This window comes from Sminthopsis crassicaudata, chromosome 2, assembly GCF_048593235.1.
Source record: "Sminthopsis crassicaudata isolate SCR6 chromosome 2, ASM4859323v1, whole genome shotgun sequence".
NCBI lineage: Eukaryota > Metazoa > Chordata > Mammalia > Dasyuromorphia > Dasyuridae > Sminthopsis > Sminthopsis crassicaudata.
In genome coordinates this window covers 442,706,716-442,719,248 of record NC_133618.1, presented here as the reverse complement: position 1 = coordinate 442,719,248, position 12,533 = coordinate 442,706,716, and the positions used below count along the sequence as shown (strand labels likewise).

The following is a 12,533-nucleotide window of genomic DNA, read 5'->3' as shown; positions in this document are numbered from 1 at the left end:
GAAGCCCTAGAAGTACAGCTTTGAGTCCAAGGGACAGTGACATTATTTCCTCTAGGTATCTAATGCAGCCTGACTTGGTCAACAACTCATATTAACTGAACTTGGCCCTGAAGAACAAGAAGGAGGAAGAATTTCAAAACAGTAGACTTCAGCTTACTTTAAGAAAGAATTGTATTTTCAGACAAAGAAATTAAAACCAGTTTCAGTTATATGGAAAAAATGTCCTAAATCACTATTGATCAGAGAAATGCAAATTAACACAACTCTGAGGTACTACTACATACCTCTTAGATTGGCTAAGATGACAGGAAAAGATAATGACAAATGTTGGAAAGGATATAGGATAAATGGAACAGTAATACATTGTTGGTGGAGTTGTGAACTGAGCCAACCATTTTGGAGAGCAATTTGGAGCTGTGCCCAAAGGACTATGTAACTGTGCATCCCCTTTGATCTACAGAATCTCTACTGGGCCTGTATTGGGAAGAGATCATAAATAAGGAAAAAGGACTGTCATGTGCAAAAATGTTTGTAGCATTATAATGGTAAGGAACTGGAAACTGAGTAGATGTCTGTCAGTTGGGGAATTATAGTATATGAATGTCATGAAATATTATTGTTCTATAAGAAACGATCAGCAGGATGGTTTCAGAAAGACCTAGAGAGATTTACATGAACTGATGCTAAGTGAATTGGAAACAAGAGAACACTATATATAGCCAACAACAGGATTATGCAAAGATGAATTCTGATGGACGTGGCTCTTTTCAACAATGGGGTGATTCAGGCCAATTCCAATAGACTTGTGATGGAAAGAGGCATCTGCAACAGACCAAGGGCTGTCAGGACTGAATGTGGATCACAACATATTTTCACTTTTTTGTTGTTTGTTTGCTTTTTGTTTTCTTTCTCATTTTTTCCTTTTTGATCTGAATTTTCTTGTGCAGTATGTTACTTGTGGAAATATATATAGAAGAATTGTATATGTTTAACATGTATTGGATTGCTTGCTCTCTGGGGGAGAGGATGGAGGGGAAAGAATGGAGAAAAATTTGGAATACAAGGTTTTGCAAGGGTGAATGTTGAAAACCATATTCACATATGTTTGGATAATAAAAAGCTATTTAAAAAGAAAGAATTGTTTTAAACTCTTATAATTATCTGAAACCGCAATGGGTTGCTTCATAAAGTGATAGGTTCCTTGTCCCAGGAATTATTCAAGTAGTGGTGATATCATCTGTTGTCAAGATATGTTCAGAAAGAGAAGATTTATGCACTGAATGAATGACAGCATTAGAACACCTGAGGTTCTCTCCACTGACATTCTATGGTCTTACAATGTCAACATTGCCTACCAATTTATTTTTTCTTTTTTTTATTTGCCTTTTCTAAATCTCCATTTTGTTGGAGCTTAATTTTTTTTCAGTGTCCCTTTCTTACAAGTGAAAGGTACACAAAGTGGTTCCAATTAAGTAGATTCCAGTTAGCCATTGTTAAAGGTGTGATAAAAGACACCTGATCAGGTATTCATGAAAAATCAATCCTAGCTTCTAAATCCATCTCTTACACTGAATGTGAGACTCCTGGCAAGTCACTTAATCTCAGTTTTCTCATAAGTAAAATGGGATTAAAACAGTACTTGCCTCATAAAGTTCATTTCTAATGCATGTAAAGTGCTTTATAAACTTTAAAGAGCAAAATGGATGCCATTATATCATTATTATTAACACATTATGGAACAAGATATGAACATGTATGCATAGAAAGATGTGTTTGTGCCTCTGGATGTATGTGCACAGGTGATGTGGGCATGTGTGCCTGTATGAGCGTGTGTGTATATAAACAAAGTTAACAATGCAGAAAGGGGAAAAGGCAAACCAAACAATCTTTCAGATCTCATCACAATAAGCTCCAGGGCCTTCTCCCACTTCAAAGACTCCTCCCAGTTCAAGAAATGCTTTATCTTCCTCTTAATGATCAGAAGAATCCATATCTCTAATTGCTGGCATTTACACAGCTCTGTCACATCTCATCTCATTTGATCCTCATAACAGCTCCTTGCGGTTAATAGCTAGGATATAGAAGAAAAATCCCCACTTTGGAGACTAGAAGGCTGGGCCCCGTCCTGACTCTGCAGCTGATTAGAATATTTTCCCCTTTCATTTTCTTCCTCTGTGGAGTGAGGGAGGTATATAGGATCATTTTTAGGTTCCTTCCGGCTCTATGAGTATTCTCATTCTTACTTGTTAAAAGAAAGCTTGAGGAGGAGGGGAAGAAGGAGGAGGAAGAGTGGAGAGGGAGAAGGGAAAGGAAAATAACATTAATATTCTATTTGGAGTCTCTTATTTTACCAAAAGGGAAAACAGGTTTCTGATTCCTGTCCTGCATGATGACCCTCACTAGAATGAGAATAGTGATTTTTTAATTCCCCTATTCACCTTAAAAAAAAAAATTCTCCAGGGTTAGAAGACAGGGAAGTTTCAGGTATCTATGACACCTCCAGGAGTAGGCCATACATATGTAAATAAAACATAAAGCCACATTCAGCTCTTATGGAGAGAAATGAGGGCCTAAGGGCCCCTAAATCAGCGACATAGCCAATCTCTCTGTGCAAAAGCTGTGCTCTTCACAAGGAAGAATCAGACATTCTTTGAGGTCAAAAGAAATTAGTTCCCAAGGAGGGAAAAAGCATTTGACTTAAGTGGATAAACAATCACTGGAGAGTGTTCTTCATCTACTAGATTTCCTGGCTTAGAATTTTGAAACTGTAGTATGAAGAGAATTGAACAGAAAGAGACTTGGAATCATACAAAGAATGTCAGAGCTAAAAGAGACCTTTGGGGCCATCTAGGACAATCCCTCCCTTTTATAGCTGTTCCCTGAAAGTGTTGACAAGGAAGAAGGAAAAAGGGCACAGGAAGGACTTCAAATACCTAAGGGCTATCATGGGAAAAAGAGAGTCAACTTATTCTCCCATGTGGCTCCAGAAGGCAGGACAAGGACCAATGAGCACAAGTTAACAGAATGGAAAATGCTGTTCTAACAAATGGAGATGAATGGGCAGACTTATGAGGTATCCAGTCCCCCAAAGACTCACAGAATCTTAAAGATGGAAGGTCATCTGGTCTAACTTCTGCTTAAAGCATGAATTCTCTTTATAAAATCCCCAAGTGGCTATGAGCATTCATTCTCTTCCTAAGGCCTCTAATGACAAGGGAGCACTCTTCTTTTCAAGAAAACATCATTGGGCAGCTTTCATTAGGAAATTCTTCCTCATGCTGCACTGAAATATATATCCTTGTAATTTTTCCCATAAAGCCTCAACTCTTTTTAAAACATATTTTATTGATATTTTTTGTTTTTATATCACCTACATTTATCCCACTATCTATCTCTCACTTTAGGGACAGGTAGGTGACACTGGATAAAGTACCAAGCCTGAAATCAAAAAGATTGATTTTCCTGAATTCAGGACACTTACTAGCTGTGTGACCCTGGGCAAGTCATTTAACCCTGTTTATCTCAGTTTCCTCATCTGTAAAAAGAGATGGAAAAGGAAATGGCAAACGACTCTAGTATCTTTGCTTAGAAAACACCAAATGGGGTCACAAAGAGTAAGCAGTTCAACAATGAACAACAAATCCCTTACCTCCCCTTTTCAGAGCCATTTCTTTTAATGACTATACAAAAAATTAAAGGGAAAAAGGAAGTGGGAAAAATAGATGAACATGAAAAACCCAATATTGTATTCAATAATAAAACCCACAGACTCCACCTTTGTAAAAGAAAGGGGAAGAGATCTTCTCAAAATCTCTTCTTTAGGACTAAGCTTGATCATTATAATTTCATGAATTTCATTTCAATTATTTTATGATGGTGTATGCTGTAGACACTGTGTTTTTGGCTTTGCTCACTTCACAAGGCTAATTCCTACATGTCTTTCCATACTTTTCTAAAGGCATCATGTACATCCCTTATGGCAGCACAGCAATATTCCATTATTTTTATATACTATAATTTGTTAAACTATTCTTAAAGTAATGGGTATTTATTTTGCTTCTACTTCTTTGCTATCACAAAAAAAGTGCTGGTATAAACATACTGGTGTATATGAAGCTTTTGTTTTTGTCATTGTCCTCCCTGAATTATACCCAGTGGCTGAATATGAATTATAGAATATAGACATTTCAGTCATTTCAATTTTATAATTTCAAATCACTTTCTAGAATGATTACACCAATTTATAGATTCAGCAATAATGCATTAGGGTGTCAGTCTTCTCAAAGTCCCTTGAATGTTGACAATTTCCAGCTTTTGTCATCTTTACTAATTTCTTGATTGTGAGGTAAACCCTCAGGGTTGTTTTGATTTGCATTTCTTTTATTATTAGTGATGTGAAGCATCCTTTCATATAGTTAATTGTGAATAGTTTATGATTCTTCTTTTGAGAATGATTTGTTCATATTCTTTGAGCACTTATCTATTAGGGAATGGTTTTTGGTCTTAAATATTTGTTAGTTATTTATATATCTTAGATAGCAAACTCTTACTGGAGAAATCTGATAGAAAGATTTCTCCCCAGTTCAACTATTCCTTTCTTTTCCTAGATGCACTAATTTGTTTGTACAAAAGATTTTCAATTTCATGTCATCAAAATTATCTAGTTTGTCTTTTGTAATTGCATTTATAATTTCTCATTTGTCTAATAATGTGTCCCCTCCTCATAGCTATGAAAAGTGCATAATCTTTTAGTTTTTTTAGTCTCTGAGTTTTTTTTTCTGATGTTACTACTCAGGTCACACAATCATTTTTAACTTCTATTGTTATTTTTGTCAATTAAGTTGTGCCAACTTTTAAACCCCATTTGGGGTTTCATTGGCAAAGATACTGGAGTGGTTTGCCATTTCCTTCTCCAACTAATTAATCCAACAGGATTAAGTGACTTGCCCAGAGTCATACAGCTAGCAAATGTTTGAGGTCAAATTTGAACCAAAGTTCTCCTAACTCCAGGACTAGCTCTCCATCCACTGTGCCACCTAGCAAAGATGTTTTTGATCTTATTTTAGAATAAAGATCCTAGTTCTGCTTTTTGGGGCCAAGTAGAACAAATCTAATCACTCTAATAAATGACAGCCCTTTTATTGGAAGTCTCTATGTGTTAGACACATTATGCTTGGACAAAAAATGATGTGGTTCCTGCCATTTACAAGCTATTTTAAGGGAACAATTAAGTCTTCCTCTTTCTGCTTTCAAGTATTCCTTCCTACAGCTAAACATTACTAGTTTCTTCTACCTAATTACTACTTATTTCTAGGCTTGGTTTCTCCATCCTGAGTACTTCCCTTTGAATCTCTCTCAGTATATCAATGTCCCTTCAAGAATATGCACCCAGGATTAAATCTGATATATTTGCTCAGAGGAAACTATGCTATAACATATAAAGGAATTGGCCTTGAGATTCAGGAAAACCTAACTTCTGGTTCTTTTTCGGACAGACTAATGCTTGGGCCTGACTAAGCTGCAGATAAGTTGTCAAGTTGTGTGTAGGTAGGGAAGAGAGGAAGGGTTTCTATGGGCAATTCTCCCCATGGATGAAATCACAAGCCTAACGAAAAATAATAACACTTGAGCAGAGGCTAGATGGCCATTTTAATCAGGGATATTATATAGGAGATTAGTTTAGCAGGCAGAGCTGTGGGATAATAATGGGCCAAAGCTGCAGGGTAGGTTTTGGTTCAATTATAATGAAGAACTTCCCAACCCTTAACACTATCCTGGGGAAGAATGCTGCTTGGCAATAGTGATGTTCCTATGCCTGTGATTGAAAATTTTCAGGTGGAGCCAGGACTATAAGTCAGAGATAATTAATCAATCACACAACAATCAGTCAGCAATAGCAAATGGAAATGAAGCAGTCCCTTGCACTCAAAAAGCTTAAATTCTATTGGGGGAGATGTCACGGATGTTTATAAGTATATACAGAATAAAAAGGGGAAAGACCAGGCAATAGAAGAATAGAAGACATTAACTTTACAAAGGAACAAAAAAAGTTCTAGAGAACTAAAGTTTCCAGTGATTCACCACAATGTGAGTTAGCCCCATTCCCCTTCCTTCTTTTTTATGATAGGGATTCATTTTCCATAAAAGGAGACAAGAGGTAATGGAAATAGAACCCAGATAGATGCAGCTTCTTTCCCACCATGCCCTTACACCCAACATGGGGTAGCTCTAAGTTCCTCCTCATTGTTCCTGAGACAATGATAAGCTTTCACTAAAAAGAGACAAAAGAGTCACCAGGACATGATTGGCCCTGGCTTTCCTGACATATATTCCCAGTGATTTATGGGCATAAAGGTCTCACTCACTGGAGTCTGGGTCTCTCAAATTTAAGGGATTTTTGGATATCATATGAGTCAATACTGTCCTGATGACCAGACACACTTCCATATACACAAAGGAGGTCAGGTCCACACAGGGTAAGACTCTGTTACAAATCCTTGCTGTATTAGAGCACAGTAAACTTCTTTTTGTTAGTTCTTCAGTGATTTATGAACATTTTGTTTTATTCCAACACCAAACCAAATTAAAAGTGCTAGTTTAGAATCAGTCAGGAAGAAAAAAAAACTTCATGTAGATCTTAGAACTAAGGAAGTAGAGCATATGAGGCAAAGGAGACAGCCACTGCCAAGGATGGAAGAAGGAGATGGAATGCTTTATGAGAAATATCAAGGCTAGGCTAGCTGGACTACTGAGTGTGGAAAGAGAAGTGATGTATAATACGGTATGAAAGCCAAATAGACAAGTTAGTTTTATCCTAAAATTAATTAGCTTATCTCTAGCTTATCAAGTAGAATTTCAGTTGAGGAAGAATCTCTTTGGCACCTATATTGTTCTTGTTTGTTCATTCTTGAAAAAGACCATGACATCAGGGAGATGATCCCTGATAAGCAAGTGAACTGGGTTTAAGGTCACCTGCAACACTTTCTCCTCTAAAACCATTTCAGCTCAATGGCCAGATACAGAGCATGCTGAATGACGATGACTCTGGATACAGTGGGAGATCTTGACTTACAGAGAGGATGTATAGGAATATGGAAAAACTTGAGGAAGGGACATTTATAGGAGGCCATTTGAATAATCCAGATAAGAGACAATAAAGAATTGTACTAAAATAGTTGCTATACTGTAAGAGATATTCAACATTGTAGAAGGCATGGTTTGGATTAGATGATCTCTGAGATCCTTTTTTACTCTTAGATTCTATGATTCTGAGTAAGTGACTCTAAATTGCCTTTGAGATATGAGTTTCTGAGATGAGAATCTCAAAAGGGAGGGAAAAAAGAAAGGATATGAGTAAAAGGGTCAACTAGTCATTTGCCTATAATCAACTAAAACCTCCAACAATCATAGATCATAAAGTTAAATAGTAATAATGATAACATAGTAAAAGTCACTATTATGTAAGTATCAATGTAAGTGAAATTGCCTTGATTGTCATTAGCCCAGGAATATTGAATATTTCCCAAATGAAAGTCACAATCACTTAAATAAATTTGCTAACAACTCACACAGAAAAAACACACAAAGAGACAGACAGAGAGATTATCCTTCATTTCAAAGAAGACCAAAGGCAACATGGGATGATGACTTGACTCTCAAGTGAAATGGATTTAACTGAGGCAGAATTGCACAAAGTTGTCAGCTTTCACTCTCCATCCTTGAGACAGTAAAGTCCAATATCAGGGCAACTGGCATGGCCCAGGATGAAATGGATGACCTTGGTGTCTCTGATGTCTGACCAAGCTCTAAGTGGTCTGTTTCAGCTCTCTTCATGGCCACAGTAGGTAAGTGCTTTCATCTGTCCCATTCCATTGGAGGAAGTATTCTCATGCACGGGAGTAGTTATTCCCTAACTCCCTGATGGTTTGAGGTCTGTTAGTTACTCTCATTCAATATGGTTTAACCCACATGTGCTCCTTAGAGTCACAGGTGAAAATTGGGTGAAAGGTGGACACCAAAGGAAGTTGAGCAGAATTGAAAAGTGCTCGGCAAGTCAGAAGTCCTAGTCCTCCCTAAATAACCCCATTCTCATTCATTCTCTATTTCCCCCTCCCTCCCTCCTTCTTTCCCTCTTTCCCTTCTTCCATCCCTCTGTCCCTTCCTCCTTCTCTCTCTCTCTCTTTCTCTTTCTCTCTCTCACACACACATATGCATATTATCATTTCATTATCTAAACTATGATATTTTGAATTTTGAATTGACTATAATTATTTTGAAAAGACAGTTCACAAAATTTATTGGTGGATACATATATCTTATCCTGATATTTTCAGTGGAATATGGCTTGGTTTCATAACTTGAAAGCAAGATAGTATATTGGAAAAACATTCAACTTAAATTCAGAGATTCCCCCAAGTTAAAATTCCAGCTTAGCCACTTACACCATGTACCCAGGGCAAAGTGCTCAATCTCTCTGAAATTCTTTCTTTTTCAATAAAATGAATGGATTTGAATTTATGACCTCTAATTTTCCACCCATCTCCAAGGCCAGAAGGAGAAACATAGGCCAGATTACATTTTGGTAACTGAAGAAAGTTTTCAATGACCTCAAGCTACTTCCAACAACAATAAAAAAATTCATCTTTTTAGCACCAATGTTTTCCCAATGTTACTATCAATCACGGAACATTACAGTCTCCAAAAAAGTCAAACTTCAAAAGGGAAATGTAAAGATATGGGTGCATATAAATCTCCTAAAACATCTTTCTAGTGATATTTTTTGGACATAAGGAAGTACAAAAACAAAAAACAAAAAACAAAAAACAAAAAAAAAAAGAAAAAGAAAAAGAAACGCTCATCAATGAAATATATGCTCAGGAAGGAGATAGGTCAGATGTGCAAGCAAGAATAAAGGAAAAACAGCAACAGTTTTTATGCTGTATTATACCTATAAAACATTAAAACACCAAACAAAACATTCAAAGTAAGTCCTCTACTATATATAGTGTACATTTAATGTTGGGTGATTAATGAGAGGAAATGATTTAAGATTAAATTAGGTGTGAGATTAAAAGGTGTAGATTTCTACCAGTAGAGTAAGCACCTACATGCATGAGAAATGTATCCTCTTAAGTACCGAGATATGAATTAGTATCACAGATTTGGAGGAATTATAGTTTAGATTTGAAATAGAACTCAGAGATCTCTGTTTTATATATGAAGAATGCATCAGAGAGGTTAAACAATTTGCCCAAACACCCAGCAATTAAATAGAAAAGATAAAACTCTTATTCTAAATTCATCACCATTTCCATTATATTAGACTGGAACCATAGAACTATATCAGTGATTTAGATGATGAAGGTCTGGATGAAGCAGATTACATACAGGAGACTTGGACATACCTAAAAATGTTTACTCCAAAGGAAAAACTGACAGGATTTTCTGACAACCAGAATATCAGGAATTTTAGTGTGAGATGAGTCAAAAATGACTTTGGATTTTAATAGTAGCATCATTAAAAAAATGGAAATTGGGGGAAATTCCATATTTGGTTTTAGATCTATGGAATTATAAGTGAGATAAACTGAAGGCCATCAGACAAGCAGGAGAAGAGAGAGAAGGTTACTAGGGCAACTTCATTGTCTCTGACTTCCTTTCAGTTCCTCACTTATTCAGTTCATTCAATAAACATGCATTATGTGTTTAGATTGTTCAGAGCCCTGCCCAGTGTGTTGGTCACAACTGTGATCTTTATCGATCAATCAATAAGACATTATTAAATGCTTATATCCCAGACAAGGTAGTAGGTGCTAGGAATACAAAAAATGAAACCATGCTCACTTTCAAGTAGTTTTTTATGCTAAGTATAGCGTGTATAAGTATATTCAGAATATACATAAAAAGAATCAATAAAATATGTTCAAAGTAGTAAAATACAAAGTAGTTTGGGAAGGAGGGTGCTAGCAGTTGCAAGTGGCTGGGGATCAAGACAAGCTTCCTGTGGAAAGGAGGATTTGAATTATTTTGAAGAAAATTGAAGGAAAAAACAGATTATCTGAGGCAAAGGTGAAGAGGATTCCAAGCATGGGGAATAACTGGTGAAAAATAGGAAATGGGAAATTCCTCATGTGTTGAGGAACAAAAAGAAAGCTGGGTGGGGATCCCAGAGAGTGGGAAGAGGAATAATGTACAGTGAGGTTTGAAAGAGGTTAGAACTGTTATCATGAAGCTTACAATCAGTTGGAGGGAGGGATACAACACACATCTAATGGACAATGCTATACAATGAAGAACACAAGAGCTAAGGGAAAAAAAAGTAGCAACTTTCTCTTCTTTTCCTCCTCAGGGCAGTGACAAAATGATATCTTTTTAAATCCTTCATTGGCTTCCTCCATGTTTTTCTGTCAAGGATAAAATCATCCAAGTTTTGTTTTATTTTGTTTCCTTTTTTTATGTAAATTACTTCATCTCCCTAAAAGCTTCAACAAGTCACATCTCTTTGTGAGATGGATGGCCAACCTTCTCCTGCTGAGAATGGACCCTTTGCTTCTCTCTCCTTCCCCTTCTCCTTGGAATGCCTTTCTCCTACTCTGTTTCCTAGCATTGATTTCTTTATGATGGACATTATCTCAACCATTCAATTCTGTGTTTTACTCTTGTCTGGTCTTTTGTTCCAAATTCCTCTGGGCAGAAATGACACTCTGGGCATTTCAAGCTTTTAAATGTTCTACTAAGTGAAATATTGGATGCACTTTGTGTGTAATTATTAATAAAGAAAGCACCACACAACCACAGTCTAACAGCCCCCAAAAACAATATCCCTAAAGGGATATTGGCTGTGAAAGCCTTTTAAAGATTAATTATAATGGAAAGAGTACCCTTGTACTATCAGCATCATGTGTGGATGTGATTATCTTGTGGGTGGCCCATTTTATAAAATATGGTCCATTCAGGAAAGGAATAGTTACTTACTTAAAATACCAGCATTTTTGAAAATATAATAATACCATACAGCATCCTAACTAATAACATTCATACTGAGACTCACAAAATTATGCTTGTAACATGTAAAAGCCATTCTCTAGGTTTGGGCAACATTTTGCAAGAGACTGTAAATTTTTATTGAGATGATCATCCTGCAATTGAATTTCAAAATTATTATATGATCATCAGCAAATAAGTCCATGGGGATGGCTAAAGTACCTGGAACAGCATTTGTAAAGATCAAAAACCCTAGAAACCTTCGAATTTACCCTGTGGACAAAGAGAAGCTGCAGCAGCAGCAGCCAATCAATTACTTTTATGGATGCAAAGTGTATTACAAAGCTGGGGTAAGAGATTAGCCAGTTTAATAACACATCTTTATGTCCTTTTTAAAGCAAGAAGTTTCATAATCAGGTTTCAATGAGGAATTTGATCAAAAGCCTTTTTGCAAATCTAAAAAAAGTTCATTTCCATTCATTTTGTTAGTTCAGTCACTTCCTAAAGAATGTTTCCCAAAAGGATATTTACATTAGTATTCCTATGCTGAAGACTGAGGGCTGGGAATAAAATCTGGGCATCACAAATGAGAGGGGCCATCCCCAAGTATATCACTTACAGGTACAATGAACCACTCTGGCTCCACTCCATTCCATTCAAGAAATATGGCCCAAGTGCCTGAAGTGTGCAGGGCCTTGGGGGGCACAGAAATGAATAAGATAGGTTTTGCCATTGAAGAGTTGAATATTGTTGAATACAAAACACGAGATTTCTGTTAAGCATAAGGAAGACCTTTAATGTTGAGAAGGCACAGGGCCACAATGGCCAAAATCACACTTACAGGTTCAAAAGTCATTTGAAAAAAGGAGAGATTTTATCACCTGGAATTATAGTTGCCATATCTAACATGACAATAGTGAATTCTTCTTGGAATTCAACTAATGAAAGTATAGGACACCAGTATTGCCCCAAACCTTTGAGTTTCTATATATCTATATCTATATCAATATAGATAGAGATATAGATAACAGATACAGATATATAGATTAGGTATAGATATAGATATAGATATAGATATAGATATAGATATAGATATAGATATAGATATAGATATAGATATAGATATAGATATAGATATCAGCAACTATGGCCTGACACAACACTCTTAGCAAAGAGACTGACTGTCCCAGGATACAGCCTCAGGACTAAATAATGCTTTTGGCCCCCAGCTGCAGTCACACCTGCAGGGAGCCCCTTCTCTCACATCCAGACCTAGTAGTGCTGCCAGACCTAGAGAATCCAACTGCAAAATCTCTTCTGCTATGCTTATCTATGACTGGACCCTTCTTAGCTTCACTGGGGAGAAATTTGCCAAGCCAAACTTCTATGTAACATGGTGAGCTCCTGTCCCAGTTATTGCCCCTGAAGTCACTAGCTGGAAGCTGGCCCTCAATGGTATAAATATGTTCACTGCATACAAGGACAAACCACAGGGCCCCTGTCAGTAATAGACTGAAGGGGAACAATGTGTACGATCCCTCTTTAAAAAT

The 12,533-nt window shown here is 36.6% G+C and overlaps 1 protein-coding gene across 10 annotated transcripts in view; it reads right to left on the bottom strand.

Moving 5' to 3' along the window:
• Window positions 1–12,533, bottom strand: part of PTPRT (protein tyrosine phosphatase receptor type T) — a 1,285,960-nt gene that overhangs the window by 613,107 nt on the left and 660,320 nt on the right. The window lies entirely within an intron of this gene.